Below are 19,418 nucleotides of genomic sequence, written 5' to 3'. Positions count from 1 at the left end.
AGGTGTCATAAAGAAGCAATAAACAAATGTAAATTGTCTATATTTATGTAAAACCGTGTAGTTCTATCATCAAAATGAACAGAAAACATGGAAGTGCTTTGCACTGATCAGTTACTCACCAAGTAATCATGATTTCAGGAACTGCTCCACAAGAGCCCTTTCTACTTTGGCGAACCTTTCCTGGACTTTGTATTTCTTCTCCACGTTCTTTGACCGTTTCTTGGTGAACACAGCAGCTTCATGATCTTTGGTCTGAGATATGCCAGTGTAGCAAATTGAATACAACAGAGATGGCTGGATAGCAAAGACCATGGGAAGAACAGATAATTGAGTTAGAACGGGTGCAAAAGAAAGCACGTAAATTTGCACATCATAAGAGCGATTCAAACTGGGAAACCCTCGCACAGCGTAGAAAGATAGCACGTATATGTGCTCTCTTCAAAGCGTACACGGGAGAATGGGCATGGAAACAAACAGATAATTTTCAGTTGAAATTAAATGAAAGATGATTCTGAAAGGGAACAATTGTGCAAAGTCTTTCCTCTATATTGACTTTTGAGTGTGTATATAAACAGTATTAATGCTGGGTAAAATAGTATTGAGTCCATAAGTTGTTCCTTCAGAAAGCCACTGGTTTCAAGATCATGTTTCTGGTCTAACATTTTCATGCTTTATGGTGTTGCGTGCACTGCATGTTAGCCACCCTCTGGGGTAGCCCAATGCATCAGAGCTCTATATCCCGCAGTGCTGCAACATTCATATTATCAACTGAGAGGGGGCTACCATCTTCAGTAGTCTAAACAAGTGGCTTGGGTTTCGACATCAGTCCGCAACTGTGGAACGAAGGTTTTTGTGATGATCGTCAAAAGTGGCAGTGTGGAAAATTTTATTCCAGTGTGGCATTCTTTTGATGCAAAAATTGTGCCAGTGTGTTTCTTTTAGAAAAAAGTTAATTTTTACAGTTCCACACCAAGTTGTTACATCAAATATGCCTTTAAATAAGCAGAGCGCAAGCAGAGGTGATGGGAAATGGTGACTGCAGTTAATGAAAAACTGTAGTCACGCTTGGAAAATAACTCTTATTTAGAGTAAACAGTTTCTGGTGAAGGTACGCATCTGAATGTGAATGAAGGAGATTTTAGTTTCTCGAAGTGCGAAGACCCAACAGCCGAAGCACGTAGCATTCATAAATGAAGTGTTTCATTGTATACAGAATTTGGTGATAAATGACAACAGATTTTTTTCCAAAACGTGTTTCACCAAGATAAAACAACCAAACAAGTAATCTTCAGTCCAGTTAAATGGGTGTTTAATGCCTCTTCTGTTTAGAAAGAGCAGTACTTTGCAGTTTACATCCTCCAAAATAAACACTGTACACTTACGCAATATGAAATTATTATACTGGCAACATCAGAACCATATATATAATCAGGTGTTCAGATGACACGCATGAATAATGGAATCATCATCAGACTGCCAAAGTTGTTTGAATAAAAATAAGCAATGGTGGTAAGTCACATCCTTGCTTCAGAACATTCTGCATGCCAATTCTCTTACTACCATTCTCCAAGAACATTCAAAGTTCCAAATCCCATGTCCATTTTCCATTGCTCAAATCATTCCAAAGAATCCACCAATATCTTATTACACTTTCCAACATGCTGAATCTTTAGAGTGAGGATCTGCTGGTCCTCACAGAGCCCCTGAGCCAGAGACCTGCCCACTGTCGACCTCCCACGAGTGCCCCGCCCTTCATACCAGCATACTCTCTTCAACTCACTACCCAAGAATAAGCCATGCTAAGGTGACAAGAAACCCACTTAATATAATGAATTTTGCTTGGGCTACCAGCCGTGTAAGGTGCTTTAACGGAGAAAACGCCAATGTTTTGAGAACCATCTTCATCCTCAGGGCCGAGTACCCTGAGAACAAGGATGAAGATGGTTCTCGAAACATTGGCGTTTTCTCCATTAAACCACCTTACACGGCTGGTAGGCCAACAAGAATTCATTATACTTAGTCGCACAACCCACTTAACGTTAGACACAAATTTTGATCTGGAAAACCTGAAAAGTTCATGGCCAATTTCTGTAAATTTTTGCAGATAATTGTCAATTCAGTTGCATTTCCACCACGGACAGCTCTCTCTGAATGCAATCTCAAGGTTGAGGGTTGAAGGTGAAATTAAGGACAATGCTCTGCATGTGTGGCATCTAGAACACTTTCAGGGAGTATTTTCCTGCTCTATCTAAAAAGCGTGACTGGATCTGCAATGCAGCAGAACTGCAGAACAAGTCTTTCTCAAAGTCCTGCCTTTTTCTACCACCTGTCCATGTAAAACTGAATTTTTCAGCAGTGTCTCCAATAAACACAGTACAGAAAATGGAATGCGAAGTCTTAAATGTACATTCAGCTGTCAAAAATCACAGCAAATAATAAGCAAAGAACAAGTTCCTCTGCTCAGGCAATCAGGCTCACCCACTCTAAAAGAACAGAGAATAAGCAGCAGTACTCGTGTAAACACGCGTGGAGAGAGAGAAAATGTTCAATGTATTTGAACGTTTTCTTTCAAGCAATTGACAGATAAAATATAGCACTGCCGCAATCTATGATGCATATTAAGAGACTACCGGCCAGATGCTGGTCTGACAGCCTCTGTAAAAACACTGTAATGTAGTACAGACATGTTCAGCAATGAATGTGTGGAATATGACACATGAAGTGAAAAACAAAGGACACACACACACACGTGATCAAGATATACGCTTACCGACAAAAGGTTCTTCATCCATTCAAATTGCAGGCCATAATGGCACTTGTACCACAGACGAAATGGTGTAGCATCGATCGTGACAATGGCATTCTTCACAAGTGTCTGTGTACGCACCAGCTCATTATTCGAGGCATTGTAATCGACTCTGATGATTCTGGTTTTGTGAGTGCAGCCTGCACAAAAGACACCAAAGCAAATTCAGGTACAGTACATACAAGGTAAGAAAAACAAATTAACCTGCAGTTACTCCTATAGTACCTACTGGCAGAATCAGTTACGGAACAAGTTTCATCAATAAATTATCAAAATAGGTAAGGGTAAATTTGTCGTCATCATCACTGCCATGCCACCCATCTCTATGTTCTGCAATTTATTTATCTACAAGCACACAAATGATCCAAAATGGCACTCGTGGTAAACTTAATAAAATACTCATAATATCAATCACAACAAAAAAGCACTTACATTGTGAACCTCAGGAAAAATTTCCCTGATCCAATCGCAGAGCACGATACTTCTTATTGCCACCTCTTGTCCTGTGTGGATTCGTTCGGGACCAAGCTGTAACAATTGTGGTTATATATCACAAAAATGGGTATTACAGCCATTAACTCTGACAACTAATTCAGTTGGCTTCAGGACGTTAGAGGTGATAAAACACTCACGAAATAATCAGTGGGATGCACTAATGCTTGGTCATCATTTGCCAAAGTTATCTTCACCTATTACAACACAGGAACTTTGGGAAACTAATTATATATGATGCTTCGTTACCTTGGTATTTGCTGCTGGCCGACCTAACTCAGATTTCCTCTTCTTGCGAAGACGCTTCCTCTTACCACCTGTAGCTCGCCGTTTATGCCAGTGGTCGCTGGATATCCCTTTGGAAGAAATTCAATGCATAGTACTATTAAAATAAGTGCACTTGAATGTGGTAACGATTACTGAAGTCATATCCATGGTATCACAACTGCGACCAACATGTCAATTATTTTCTCAGAAATTCGGCCTCCTTAGCCACCTTCAATGTGTCTGGCAGAAAATATTTTTACAACCACAAACTGCAGGGCGAATCCCATCAATATATCAGAAACCGCGATGACCTCGTCATAAGGATAGTCAAGTTCAGAACGCTATGGGATTAACAATCTCAAAAAAACATTCAGAATAATATTAGTCATCATCCTTGACTAGAACAATTGTATTTATACGGTGAAATAAACGAAAACAATATAAACAATAACCTTAATTGCTAAGCACATGGGGCATACGTGTTTCAAAATACATTACCCATTTCAATTTTCAGATGACACGCAAATAATACACACCCAAAACAATAAAGACAAATAAATCTGTGGTAATGCAGATGTGCATTTCAATTAAAATGTTAAAATTTACAACATGAGATGGAAATCGATCTACTAACAACAGTCTTAAAATTTAGTCACCCCACCTTTCCGACGACCAAACTAGAATGCGGATGTTGAACTATGGGTATAATACGTGTAACAAAGATTAATAAGTAAGATTTGAGGTTTTCACAGCGGTGAGTATGAAGACTTCTGTCTTCTGGGTTGTTACTCTGTGTAGACTTTGATGTGACCAACATTTCAGAGTTCATACTGCCTCCGTCATCAGGGAGATTCCACAGCGCAACAACCCAGAAGACAGAAATCTTCAAAGATTAATAAGTCAGAGTGTCCAAAGGGACCGCGCAAGGAAATTACAATTAGACTTTGTATGATTTACTAAATTCCAGACTGTGATCTTAGTTCCATTCATTATAAATTGTTTTATATAATTTGGAGGACATAAACGCTATTTTGTAAACCATGATTGTTCATTATTTTTTCAGTAGCTTTTCGAATTAATTTAAATGTCACAGATTACTCTTGAAGTTTGAATTGAAACTTAAATTTCTCATACATCGTGAAAATGGCCGAAGATTGTTGTAGAGTAGAGTTGAGTTGAGTAGAGTAGAGTTTATTTACATTCCATAGATCCTTCTTAGGACTCAACCAAAGGATGTAGAACATGTCATTTCATACAATATACATACACTTCACAACTTTCAACACAAGTACAAGAACGTATTTCACATATCAATGTACATAAATTTCAGATTCTGCAATACAAGTATGAAAAATAATTTTACAAATTAATATACGTAAACCTCAGAATTTTAAATATAAATACAAAACTTGTTTTACATATACGTAGATTATGGATATAAAGCTTAAACATTTTCAGCAGAGATGAAATCATCTACAGAATAGAAGGAGTGAGTAAAGAGGTAATCTTTCAATGCAGGCTTGAATACCTTTATATCATAATTTAGACTTTTAATTGTTGGTGGAAGATTATTAAACAACTTGATACCTGTATAGTACACTCCTTTCTGATATTTAGTAAAGTTAGCATTTGGCACATATAGATCATATTTACGTCTTGTATTTAAATTATGTACATCTGTATTTCTTTTAAATTTATCCATGTTTTCCACCACAAATGATAGCAAGCAGAGTATAAATTCACTTGCAAGTGGAAGTATATTAAATTTACGAAATAATTTTCTACAAGATACCCTGCTTTTGACACCAGCCATTATTCTAATTATTTTCTTTTGCATGTAAAAAACTTTATTACTGTCTGTTGAATTTCCCCAAAAGATTAATCCATATGACAATACAGAGTGAAAGTATGCAAAGTAAACTAGCTTTAAAATATCTATTGTCATGAGTGGTATGACTGTTCTCATGGCAAAGCATGCAGAGCTTACTTTGGGAATAATATACTCAATGTGTTTCTTCCAATTTAAGGTACTGTCGACTTGTAAGCCAAGGAATTTGTTTGTTTCAACTTCCACAATTAATTTTTCTTCAAAACCTATATTTAATCTAGTAACAAATTTTATGAAGTTTGTTTTTTCAAAATTTAGTGCCAGTTTGTTAGCTCTAAACCATTTGTTTATGTTGGCAAAGACATCATTCATGATATTTTCAAGATAGATCAATTCTTGGTGTGCAATAATGATACTTGTATCATCAGCAAAAAGAATGGGTTTGGATATAGAGTTCACAGTTGCCGGCAAGTCATTTATATATATGAGGAAAAGTAAGGGCCAAAGAACTGAACCTTGTGGCACTCCGTGATTTACAATACCCCATTCTGAATAGGTATTATGATTGGTATGGGGGCTTTCAATTTCTACTTTCTGCCTTCTATTATTTATTTAGGATTTAAACCATTGTCCTGCTATACCTCGAATCCCATAAAATTTCAGTTTCATTAGTAATATTTCATGGTTTACACAATCAAATGCCTTGGCTAGGTCACAAGATATTCCACCCACATGCATTTTATTGTTAAGGGCACATACAATTTCATTTGTGAAACTAAATAGAGCCTTTTCTGTTGAGAGATTTTTCCTAAATCCAAATTGCTCCTCGACAAGGATGTTGTTTGAGTTTAAGAAATTATTTACTCTCTTGCACATAACTTTCTCAAAAATTTTAGAAAATGTTGTCAGCAGTGAAATAGGTCTGTAGTTTGAGATGCAGGATTTTTCACCCTTTTTATATAGTGGTTTTACTTTTGAATATTTAAGTCTTTCAGGAAACATTCCTACAGCCATTGAATGATTACAGAGATAACTTAATGGAATACTTATATAATCCACACAAGATTTAAGTACTTTAGATGAAATTCCATCATAGCCACATGAATTTTTTTACTTGAGAGAAGTTATTATACTTTTAATTTAATTTGGTGTGGTAGGAATAAGATTAATATTTGGAAATGAATTAGGAATTGCCTTAGCCAAGAACTTCAAGGCATCTTCGGTTTTTGGAGTTATGGTATCACTGCTGTTCATTCTTTCTACAATCGTTAAAAAGTAGGTATTAAAATAGTTAGCTATAAGTTGAGGATCATTTACCCTATTATTATTTATCATTATTGGTGGGCATTCAATGTCTCTAGATTGTTTGCCAGTTTCCTTTTTTACAATTTTCCAAACAGTTTTTACTTTATTTTCAGACTCTACTATCAATTTATTGTAATGCATGCGTTTAGCTTCTTTAATGACTTGAGATAAAATTTTGCAATATTTTCTGTAGTGTTGCTTCAATAGTGGGTTATTACTGGACCTGCTACTTAGGTAAAGAGCTCGCTTACATTTGCATGATGTTTTGATTCCTTTAGTTATCCATACATTGGTTTCAGACAATTTTTTCTCTGTTTTAGTAGGAAAACTTTTTTCAAATATGCTTAAAAAGATGTTTAGAAAAGAATTGAACTTCGAATCCATATCACCACCACTGAGTAATAATTCCCAATCTTCACTACTGAGATGTTGTATAAATTCATTTAAAGTGACTTCATTTATCACTCTAGTTACCTTCTTATCATTGTGAAAGTTAGAAATAAGATTTATGTTTTTTATAACTAATAGTTGAGCATCATGATCAGATAGCCCATTTATTACCGGTTTAATGGAAATGTGTTCAAACCTGTAACTATCTACAAAAATATTATCAATGGCAGAGTTTGAGCTATTTTGAATTCTTGTGGGAAAGCTAACTGTAGGTGTAAGATTAAACGTTGCTAAAAGAGAATTTAGACATTGCTTATGGCAGCTTTCAGAGAGATAGTCAATATTTATATCCCCACAGATGACAAATTCCGTTTTCGGTTTGTAAAGGTAGTCCATAATGCTGTTTGACTTGTTAATAAATGTTTCAAAGTCACCTGTTGGTGCTCTGTATATTGCTAAAAAACATAATTTAGAAAAATTTATATCAAGTTGTACAGCACAACATTCAATGTCCTGCTCCTTGCAAAATTGCACTAGCTCTATCTGGCTAAATTTAAGATTATTTTTAACAAATATACTCACTCCTCCTCTAGCTAAATTTTTCCTGCAAAAACTACTCGCTAGTGTATAATTGTCTAAATTTACCTGTAAGATATCTGGTGCTTTCAAATGATGTTCAGTTAGACAAAGAATATGTGGTAATTTGGCACTTTTAAGAGAAATTATCAATTCTTCAGTTTTTGGGAAAAGTCCTCTGATGTTCTGATGGAAAACCAGGAGATTTTCTTTCTGGGTGGTTTCTAAGTTTTTGGTTGAAAGGCCTCTAATGTTCTGATGATATAACATGAAATTTTCATTTTGATTGTGATCTAATTTTAGAACTGGCTTATTTACATTGACTTGGATATCTTTCAGGAATTTAGTGATACATTTGGGCCTTAACCTAAAAAAGGCAACAGGAATCAGGAATCTTACCAGTATTTGGCTTGCTCCTAATCTCACTGGCAATGAGTTGCACAAGCTTCTCCTTACCCCTTGAATTTAGGTGCAATCCATGTCTGGTGTGGTCATATCTATTCACAGATGACACATCAATTAATCTAATGTGCGATCTGTCCGCATTCCAAAGCACATGCTCAAGTCTCACATTTGCACTCCTAACCCACTTGCTCATATGAGGCCTGTCATGCCGCTCGAGAAGGTCAACAAAACCAACATTAGTATGTAAGCTTTTCCTGGCAATGCTGTCCATATCATTTTCAATCTTGTAATTTAGGTCCCTGTCAAGGCTATTTCCCGGTCCTCCCACTATAATTACATTATCATCCATAGTGAAATCCTTGCTTAGTGTTTCTAGTTCCCCAACGACATTGCCAAGTGTAGCATTGGGTTTGAATATATTTGTAACCATATATTCATCCCCTAGGACTGATTGAAGACGTTCACGTAGTCCCCTACCATGACTACTGCCTAAGAGCAGGACCTTCTTACATTTTTTATTCTTAACAATTTGTTTTGTATCTTTTCCCTTTAACTGAGCAGCACCTGAAGGTTCCGACACAGTCAAAGCCTCAAATTTGTTGCTCAGTTTAACAGTAAATTTTGAACCCTTACTGGAGCAAAGACTTTTGTTTCTGCGTTGCGATTTGGCCTTAACTTCAGTCCAAAGAGTGGACGAATAGTTACATTTAATATTAGAGGTGTTATCAGCTTTAAAACTAGCAATCTGATCATTTGCCAAAGCCAACTCCCTCCGTAGATCCAAAATAGTTTTCTCCTGTTCCCTAACTAACCTGGCCTGGTCACACATCAAACAAAACCATGGTTTAGTTACATCTACATTATTAACAGTGGTGTTGGCACATTCCCAGTGGAACCACCAATTACAGTTGTCACATAATATACCTTTACAGACTTTTTTCCGGCAGGAGCCACATTTGCCTGATAACTCATTAGACCTATTCTTATCTTCCATATCTTAAAACTTACTCAAGTTACAAAGGCTTAGACTAAAGAGAACTATTAATAACAGTGAACAGATTGGAGATGTGGATCTAACTTATGTCAAGTTATTATATCACACTTGAACACTTCACTGCACTTACACTCACAGAGCACTTTAAATGGAATATACCGTTTTACTGCACTTCACTTGGATTCACTTACTGTAATACACAGCACTTCCTATAATTTCACTTCACTTCACTTCACTTCACTTAAAATCAATTGATTTATTTTTTAGGTTAGGCCTAAATTAGTTTGATTTATCTGTAGCTTAAAGATATGTAATGCAATTAGTACAGTAAATAAAGCATAACACCTAAAAATAACAAATATAATTTATAACACAGTTATTACAAAAATATGTTACATTAAATTGCAAACCACGGGTCTGTAAGTGTAAAAAACTGTTTGCAGCCAATATGGTGGATACCTACGAAAAACATACATAAACCAAAGCATTTTAAGAAAAGCAGGCATCATACTACATTCTTCCTAGAAATTCTTGTTCCCAGATTTGAGAATGATAATTAACGGCTGTAACTGTGTCTTTTTAACTGTCATTTTGCATTACAATAAGGTATTAAAGTACACAGTGAGGTATAAAACAATATTATATTTGTTGGTGTGTAATATCAATAATGATATCAGAAATAAATATTCACTGTATTAACAACATAAAATTAACTGATGTAAAAGTTTGAAGGTGAATTTGGTGACAATGTTGAGCAAAAAATCTGTCTTAGAGTAACCTACTTCTCACTGCATATGTTTATAACTTTCCTGAGGTTTTAGAAACTGTGCTTTATACTTAGCCCACCAGATACACACGAGCCCTGTAAGCAGCAAGATGTGCATAATATGTAGGTGCTGGGTAGGACACACTCCGTGTACAACGTGAAAACATATGACACAAGTAATATGTAAGTTCTTCAATTTCATTTTTTGTCATATGATTGTCATCATTGCATAACACATGATACCTGGTAGGACGACTAACACCCTAAAAAGAGTAAAAGTTCATTTCATTAAAATCTTCTCAGGTGATCAGCTGCATCAAGAATTGGTTACAAACTTACTGTTCTGTCTTCAATGGGGTGAATGTGGGGGATGATCACAAATCACCTACAACATACACCAATCTGTCAATATAATGCCTCTTCCTAATTGGCATTTTGTTCATCAGAAGGTGGAGTTAATCTGAGCAGTGACCCAACATCTTATTAACCAGCTCACCAATCAGGAAGAGGCATCATAATTGCTGCTTATTACCCAAGATTTTAGTGCATTAATTTTCAGTTAAAGCTTCAAAACTAACATTTCAACTGATTATTAGAAATATGCAATCAATACTGTCTTTTGAAGGCAAACAGTCTAGTATTCTGAGACAAGAGATTTCAGTTGTGGAGCTTCAGACATCTGAATGCTAACTTAAAATTCAAGATACAGAGGCCAAGTGAGGAGTTCTGGCACTTGCGTAAAGGGCTGATTTTGGTCCTATGAGATAGACCCATCCGAAGCACATGCTAGAGGGGTGTCAGCTTCAGTTGGTTCGTAGCTCTAGCTGTGTTTAGATCAATGTGTCACCGTAGCTGAGGCTGTGCGACCCCCACTACTACTGAACTCCCCTCTCTCGGCTTACAGATCGTGCATTTAGGAGCCACCACTACCTGCGTGACCTATACTGCTGCTAATTCCTATATCAGTGCACAAACCAGTACATAATTATAATTTATACTTATACTAAGAGTTTGTAACAGTAAATGAGCATGGAAGAGGAACAAAAGTAACAAAAGAATAATGCAGAACAATAACATGTTTGTTGCATATGTAATAGTATTCTCAGCAGACTTTCTGTAACCAAATTCAAGCCTGAATGCCTAAAAGCTTGAAGACTATCTGACTAGTTGTCCTTGTGGGATTACACACATATCTTTCATATTTAAGTGTGTAATTCAATAAAATCCTCTAAAGCAACCGACTGCAATCAATGTTTCAGACTATATATCTGCCTCCTACGTCAGTCTCCAAAATGTTGGGAGTTTTTCCCTACAATAATGTGATTGATTACATAAAGGATTTTATTGTATTTAGACACCACAAGAGTTAAAGTCACATACTGAAGAGTTGGAATTAAAATCTTGAAGAAAAGTTAAATTTATAGTGTTATCCTTCTGTTAGTGTGTCCATTTCTGCTATACTAAGTGCCTGTGTTACCCTTCTATTATTGTCTATATTATAGGAACTGCTACAGTGTTACCTACCCTATTGTTAGTGTCTCTACAGATTTCCACCATATTAAGTGATTTTTCGCTTTCTCAAGTATCAAGTGAGCACGCCACTAACAGTAGGTCTTGAAACTGAAGATAAGCACTGAATGCACAGTTCCATGACAAAGCATTTCCAGTTACGTAACAATATTCCAACACATTTCACATTTGAATCTACACGTCCATGTCTGTCTGTTACCACTTTATAGACAAATCTTTTGCATCTTAGCAAAAGAAAAATGTGCAATTATCCACATATCAGAATTTGCATACATTTTTTTATTGTTTTTCTTATACTGGTGGTCGGTCTTACAAAAGAATAGTACGGTATAGTGTAGTGTGTATAATGAGCATCATAATTTGTATTCTTCTCCTAATATCGTTACATCATTAAATCAGTACACATAAGATAGAATGGGTCATGTAGCACCCATATAAAATATGAGGAAAGTACATAAAGCTTTGGCCAGAAAATAACAATATTAAAATGGATCTTCATTAAACAAGGTGCAAAATGTGAACTGGATTAACAGGCTCAGGGTGGGATCCAATGGAAGACCCGTGTAAATATGATAAGCCTACAGCTCCAATAAAAGCAAAAAGAAAAAAGTAACAGCCAAGAAACTATCATCATATGAACAAACATTTTAATATTATAGAGTGAGCGAGTGAGTTAAGAGTTATTAATGAACTGGACTTAGCTAGTCCTCACATTCTCATACCCGACAGCTGGCATGGCTAACCAGATAGAAGTCCACTTCAATGGGGTGAGTAATTTCATGGTCAACTACTGTACCAGGTGGCACATTCTTATTTCTTCCATCTGCATCCTCAGGGCTTGGAAAGAACCGAGTGTGGTGACATTTCTGTACCACCAAGAATGTCACTTTGGGTTTGTATCCTTGTTCCAATGACGAACAGGCACATCGAATTGCATTCAACTCTTCACGCAAAACCTGTTTATTGAACATATATTTTTACAGCTCACTAGATTATATTCTTCACTCTTAATACTTCAAGGACCTGTCACTTTTTAAGAAGCTGCCTTTTTGAGAAAAAAATATTTCCTGAGCTAATCCACATACATGAATGATTTAGATACTACAGTGTAAAGGAACACAGAGAGAACATTAACAACTACATACATGAACACTAGTTACATAAACACCAATTTGTTATCAAGAATACATACCCCCCAATTTCTTAAAATCAAATGATTTGTAAATAGATTATATCTTGTAAATTTTTTATTTTATTATTATTTATTTGACTGCAAATGGGTTTTTACCCGGTGGCAGTGGTCCTACAATAAGACACAAAACAATAAGACACAACAAAACATAAGACAACAAAAACAATAAGAAACAACAGAACAATGAGACAGAACAAAACAATGAGACACAAAAAAACATAAGACAACAAAAACAATAAGAAACAACAGAACAATGGGACACAACAAAACAGTAAGACATAAGACACAACAAAACAATGAGACACAAAAAACATAAGGCACAACAAGAACAATAAGACACAACAAAGCAATGAGACACAACAAAACAGTAAGACAAAAAGACATGACACAACAAAACAATGAGACACAAAAAACATAAGGCACAACAAAACAGTAAGACAAAAAGACATGACACAACAAAAACAATGAGACACAAAAAACATAAAGCACAACAAGAACAATAAGACACAACAAAACAACACACCACACTCAAAATAAAACAACTCATAATATTACAAAACCATATAACCTAAAGTACATAACTTAAAAATTAATACCAACTAGACATAAGACAGTAACAGTAATGAATCACACGTTTCATCAGGACCTTCTCTTCACTTCACTACACTTATGAAGCCTTCCCAACCTCACCCCAATTTACCCCCCTTCACTGCACCCACCCATCTATTCCCTTTACTTCACCTCATTTATCACTTTCCTAACCTTCTTCCTAAACGTACTTGGTTTACAGGAGAGAGTCCCTAAAACCTCAGCAGGTAGCTGGTTCCAGAGTTGGATGGTCCTATTTACAAAGGAATATTTTCCGATATCTGTTCTTTGCTTTCTACTCCTAATTTTCCGAATATGATCTACCCTGCTCAGATAGCATGGCCTTTGCAATCTGTCACCTATAGCTTTCCATGCCCGCTCTCCCGTGTACGCCTTGAAGAGAGCACATATTCGTGCTATCTTTCTACGCTGTGCCAGGGTTTCCCAGTTCGAATCGCTCCTGTGATATGCAAATTTACATGCTTTCCTTTGCACCCGTTCTAACGCATTTATCTGTCCATCCCTGTAAGGATCCCAGCACGCCGCCCCATATTCCAGAATCGGACGCACTAGTGATGTGTAGGCTAGACTTTTAGTGTTACTATTCCCCTTTTTGAGAACACGCATTGTAAAATGAAGTGCCTTCCAGGCTTTCTTCACCGTATAATTTACTTGATCAGCCCAGCTTAAATCGCTGCTTAAGAGTATTCCCAAGTATTTACAACTGCTCACTTCCGGAATTACTTGGTCGCGTAACAAATAGTTTAGTGGTTCCTTCACCCGACTTCTCGTGAAACTAACTGCTTTACTTTTACTTGGGTTAATTTTCATAGCATTTTCAACCGCCCATTCCCCCAGACTGTTTAGATCCATCTGCATCTTTTCTATATCTTTACTATTTATAATTTTCCTATATATTATACAGTCATCTGCAAAAAGTCTAATAGTCGATTCAATGTTCCTCCAAATATCATTTACGTACGCGAGGAATAGAAGTGGACCCAATACACTCCCTTGCGGTACACCTGACGTTACTCTTACTTCCTCTGATAATTGCCCTCCTACTCTAACTCTCTGCGTTCGGCCTAAAAGGAATTCTCTTATCCATACGACTATCCTCGAGTCCACGCCCGATGCCGCGATTTTCATAAGCAGCCGATCGTGAGGAACTAAATCGAAGGCCTTCGAAAAATCGATTATAATCGCGTCTAACCTTCCTCCGTTATCCAGTGTGTCTGCAATGTCCTGACAAACCGTGATTACTTGACTTTCACATGAATATCCCGGCCTGAACCCATGTTGACCCTCGAATAACCAATTCTTTTCCTCCCAGTTTTTCCTCAGGTACGATGCTATAACGTGTTCCATTTGTTTGCAGACCACCGATGTTAAACTGACCGGTCTGTAATTTGTGACCAATGATCGATCACCTCCTTTGTAAATAGGAACCACTATGGCTTTTTTCCAGTCCCTTGGTATAGTGGCATTATTAATTGTTACGTCCAATAATCGCGCCAGGTATGGAATCATGGCTTCCCCACCCAATTTTAGAATTTCCCCAGAAATGCTGTCAGGCCCTACTGATTTGCTTTTTCCCATCCCTGCTAGCCTTTTTCTAATGATTTTAGTACTAATGGCGAAGGGTTCCACTGCTAATTCCAGATTCATTTTCATTGCTATCTCAGTTACTTGCATCCATATAACAATTCCTTATTTACTTTGAAACAGACCACCAATTCTTCCACTGTCTGCTATCTTGACATGGCACAGAGTTAAATGCCATCCAAATTGAAAATACTGCAACCACAGAAACATCCATGGTATGTAAAAGAGCTCAGTTAATAACAACTATTAATAATACAGAACCTGACAAGTATAATGGTGAATCTTTTGCATCACTGGTCCTCGAAGCATGAATACCGGAGTGTTTAAACATATGTTATGGGAATTAATACCACACAATAATAGTAAAGCACATGCCACAATGTCGCTTGGGGGGAGAGGTTGTATATAGCTCCTACTCTTTCTTGACCTCAGCACTAGATGGGGGTGAGTGGTGACATCAAGCCCTGACCACGCTTTACCCCCGGGAAAGGAGCCCAGTGCCCATTGAATAGGTGGCTGATTGGGACCCAGAGCCGGTCTGGACGTAGAGGCTTGAGGAAAAATCCTCTGTCCTCATCAGGGATCGAAACTGTCACGGAGCCCATAGCTAGTCACTATACTGATTGGCTCCAATACAGTGAAACCTCGATGCATCGTTTTTGGCGGGGGTGGGAAAAAAACGATGAATACGGGAAAACGATAGTTGTGGGAAAGCATTAAAAAAATTTAAAAAAAAACAATGTTTCTCTTTCAAAGTTACTTCTTTTTACAAAAAAGTCATTAATGGACAACTGATTTGTCGAAACTTTACGTTTTAGGCCAAACAGAGCCCTTTCACGTTCACTAATGTTATGCCCATAAAAAAACGACTTCCCTTTTACCAATGCAGCATGTGTTTCGGCAAAACTCGGCACAGCTTCAGGCTCGCATTCGTCGTCTGCCTCTTCCTCACCGCTCCCAACCCCTTCGCGATTTTCACACAACTCATCAATGGTGTCGACTCCGCATGTGGCAAGCTCACTGTCTTCATTATTATTTAGTGTCCTGTCTGACGACAGGTTCATTCTTCTGCCCAAAAAGCGTTCGCCAGTTTTCCCTATTCTCAGCTTCTCGTTTTAATTCCTGAACTACTGCCGCGTAATCACCAAATTTAATCATGTCTTTCACGGCGCCAAATCAATTCCAGTCTTCGTGAAAGCCATCATGCTCATCCTCCTCTTCATCCACACTGACCTTAGAGTCTGCTTCTGCGCGAAGTTCATACCCGTAGCCACCTTTGCGAAAACAATTCACAACAGTTGGTTGGGAGACTTGCCGCCAAGCTGCCACTGTGAAATGAATTGCTTGTTGCACGTCAATTTTCATGTCGACATCCTTCCCAGCATCCATTACACAGACAGCTGTTTGCACAAGGCGCTTTCTATACAACTACTTGAAAGACTTGATGATGCCCAAATCAAGCGGTTGCAAGACGCTCGTGCAATTTGCTGGATACTGCACGACTTTCACATTTCGTAGAAATGTCGTGTCCTTCGAATGAGCGGCACAATTATCTACAAACAGCAAATTCTTTCTGCTTTGTGCGCCCATGGAGGCATCCAGAGAACTTAAAAACACCGTAAAGATGTCTGTGGTCATCCATGCCTTTTTGTTGGCGTGATATTTCACCGGAAGTTCTTTTATGTTCTTGAAACAATACGGTTTTAGTGATTTTCCAACTATACTTCAGATTTGAAGTTCTCATGATGATGAAAATGTTGATTGTGGTATTGTGAGTTGTGATGTCATGTAGTCCTACAGAAAGTTAAAAATGCTTCAGACGAACATATTACCTCCATCATCACTTTAACCCCAAAGATGGAGAGGCATTCCTCCAAAAAATTGGTAACCACCTATAAGACTACACAACATCAGAGCCGAGAAGACTACATTTGACTCAAGTATCATTCATTTTTATATTAAAAAAGAAAAGCAGCAAATTAAAATATCGTGACCATATATTAAGTAGGTTTTTAGGTTTTCACAGGGCAAGTAAGTCTTCTGGGTCATAGTGGTGTGTAGTCTGGTAGAAGTTTACTGGAATTTCAGAGGTCATTGCTGCCTTCGTCATCAGGGCAATGCAGCAAAGACCTCTGAAACATAGACAGCATGGCACAACCCAGAAGACGGCCATTTTCATATATTGGTGATTTAGTAAGAGACAAGTCATATAGTAATGTCCAGTAAATGTAGGCAGTATATACTTCTTAGTTATTTTTTTCTGTAAATTGGCACATTCCCGCAAAACATAATGTTTATGTAATTTTTTGTCCTTGTCGTAATTTTTCTGCCATGAGTATTTAATTATGTTCAAAATTTGCTGTGGAGCAGCAGTGCTGGTACCTTTTGCAGAGCTGTGGTGCATTGCTACCACGTGTTGTTGGATTATTCTAGCCGTGTTGTACTGTGGCCACCTAATGCTAGGACCCTTGGTTACCCCTCAGCATTACTATGAGATCACCCTTTGGTAGGCTGCCACCTTCCTTGCCATTACCACTTTCCTAGACTCTGTCTTTGATGGTGCCTTCAGGAGGGGAAAATCAACATATGGGGTATTTTTTATAATGTAGCCATTCTGGTCTCTTGGTATGTGAGGTAAGGTGCCTGTTTTGGGCTGTAGGTAGGGTGGGGGATGCACTGAACACCTTTACTTCTCAAAACTTGAATGACAGTATTTGCAACGTGTGGTCTGGCATTGTCATGATGAAGCATCCAGTGTCCAACAAGCTCTGGTCATTTTCTTCTGATGTAGTCCATGAGGGTTTTGAGAACTGAACAGTAGTAAGCTCGAGTGATAGTTGTTTCAGGTGGTACTGTCTGCATGTAAATCATTCCATAAGACACTGTTGCCAGAACAGTAACTACAGATTGAGACATGAGGTATTTTTGGTCTCGGTGAGCTTGTGGAGACCCACTGGGTGCTTTGCTGCTTACTCTCAGGATTATACATCCTATTCCATGTTTCATTACCTGTTTTGTAACTACTTGTTTCCAAAATTTGTTTGCAAGATTTCCACAGCTGGTAGACTTCAGCATGGTTCACTTGTTGCTTGGGTGTCAGCAGTTGAAGAATCCATCTCACACAGATACAGGACATGATCATATAATCCTTCATGATAGTGTGTACACTCCATACATATATTTTGAGCATCAGACAACTTTCTAATGTTAAATCATTGGTCTTCATGCTCTACAACAGAGGTGATGTTCATAGTCACGTCATTAACTACAGTTCAAGGAGCTCCATGCCCACCCAGTAAAGTAAAGCTGTCCCACTATACGCCATGTAAGCGCTTGGGGGGAGTGGAAGTATAACTCCTACTCATTCTTCACCTCGGCACTAGATGGAGGTGAGTGATCAGCATCACGCCCCGGCCGACTTTACCACCGGGAAAGGACCATTGAATAGGAGACTGGGTGGGCCCCAGAGCTGTCTGGTCGCAGAGGCTAGAGGAAAAATCCTCTGCCCCCGTCGGGGATCGAACCCCGGTCGCCCAGTCCGTAGCCAGTCACTATACCGACTGCTACGCTGGATCATCCTGCCCACCCAGTTTCTTGGACAACTCCCATCCTTCTTTGAACCATTAGTGTTGTTGATTGAGGGAAAACATTTTCCCAGTAAACTTCTTTTAAGAAATTGTGTGCTTTACTTGCAGTTTTTTTATGTGGTAACATAATTTAAGGGCAGCACGTTCTACTTTAATATCCAACATGATGGATGCTTGACTTTGGAGGTGAGACAGGCGTAGCTTGTAATCAGGGTCACAGCATAAGTACAACTAAACACGTAGCAAACTATAACTGCATATGCTGATTCACACCTGTCAGTGCTACCAACCACTGTAAATGAAAGTTCCATCAAGACTTGCAAACACTTTACAAAAATCATTTTCAGTCTTTGTTGAACATCCCTTGTGTATTGTAAGGATAACGGTATCAAGAAGAGTGAATTGCGTTAAGAAGAACAAAGATTATCTCCATATGTCTCCACTAATGTCGGTGAGATTTGGCTCCTAGCCCTGTAATTCTGTGCTGCTAAGTGATGTTAATTCCCTAAGGTGTGTTTGTAGCTCTCCTTTTTACACATGGCAGGTCAGTTCCAGAATTCGCTTACTGGTGAAACAGATCAGTTACCAACATACTGCAAAGTCCACGACTTGTTCTCTTTGGGTGATGGGTGGCGCGATCTTCACTAATTGTATTACTGATTGAATCTTACAGCAGTCGTGCTTGTGACTGTGTTGTCTGTCTGTGATGTGAACATCATGATCTAATTTCTACTTCTTTTTGTACTTTGCTGGTGCTGACTTCTACATTTCAGCAAATGCCTGCTGGTCCAACCTGCTTATTGCCTACAAAATGTGCTTTCTTAATTCTGTCACTATTTTACATGTTGCTAAATCTTATGGCTGCTGGGACATACCAGTGTCCGTTCCTTTTAGTGACAATATCACACTTCACTTGTTAGTAATTGTGTGTTGCATTTAGGAGTGACAGGTTTGATTCTTGGCTCGGAGGGTCATATTCTTGTTTGACTGCTTTACCTCATTTCCACCATGCAAATGTTGGATAGTAGTTTTGTGATATGCCAGAACAATTTTATCCTGCAGCCTTCTGAATTCTTCTTTCACAACC

The 19,418-nt window shown here is 37.9% G+C and overlaps 2 pseudogenes across 2 annotated transcripts in view; both read right to left on the bottom strand.

The window, feature by feature from the left end:
* Positions 1 to 126: 126 nt before the first annotated feature.
* LOC110840698 (small ribosomal subunit protein eS8-like) lies at positions 127 to 4,425 on the bottom strand (annotated as a pseudogene). Its single transcript, XR_015534420.1, has 6 exons — positions 4,064 to 4,425; positions 3,548 to 3,654; positions 3,239 to 3,334; positions 2,771 to 2,946; positions 1,659 to 1,799; positions 127 to 252 (listed from the first exon to the last, which is right to left on the bottom strand). The product of XR_015534420.1 is annotated as a small ribosomal subunit protein eS8-like (transcript).
* Positions 4,426 to 7,518: 3,093 nt separating this feature from the next.
* LOC110840700 (uncharacterized) overlaps positions 7,519 to 19,418 on the bottom strand; it is a 49,794-nt pseudogene continuing 37,894 nt past the window's right edge. The window contains exons 15-16 of the transcript XR_015534419.1: positions 12,082 to 12,315; positions 7,519 to 10,092 (exon numbers count right to left, since the gene is read on the bottom strand). The product of XR_015534419.1 is annotated as an uncharacterized LOC110840700 (transcript). The remainder of the gene's footprint in view (positions 10,093 to 12,081; positions 12,316 to 19,418) is intronic.

Source organism: Zootermopsis nevadensis, unplaced genomic scaffold, assembly GCF_977971745.1.
Source record: "Zootermopsis nevadensis isolate Lab colony 2312 unplaced genomic scaffold, Znev_1.0 Znev_ptg000010l, whole genome shotgun sequence".
In the NCBI taxonomy this organism is placed as follows: Eukaryota; Metazoa; Arthropoda; class Insecta; order Blattodea; family Termopsidae; genus Zootermopsis; species Zootermopsis nevadensis.
The sequence above is the reverse complement of the archived record's forward strand: the minus strand, read 5'-3'. Positions and strand labels throughout refer to the sequence as shown.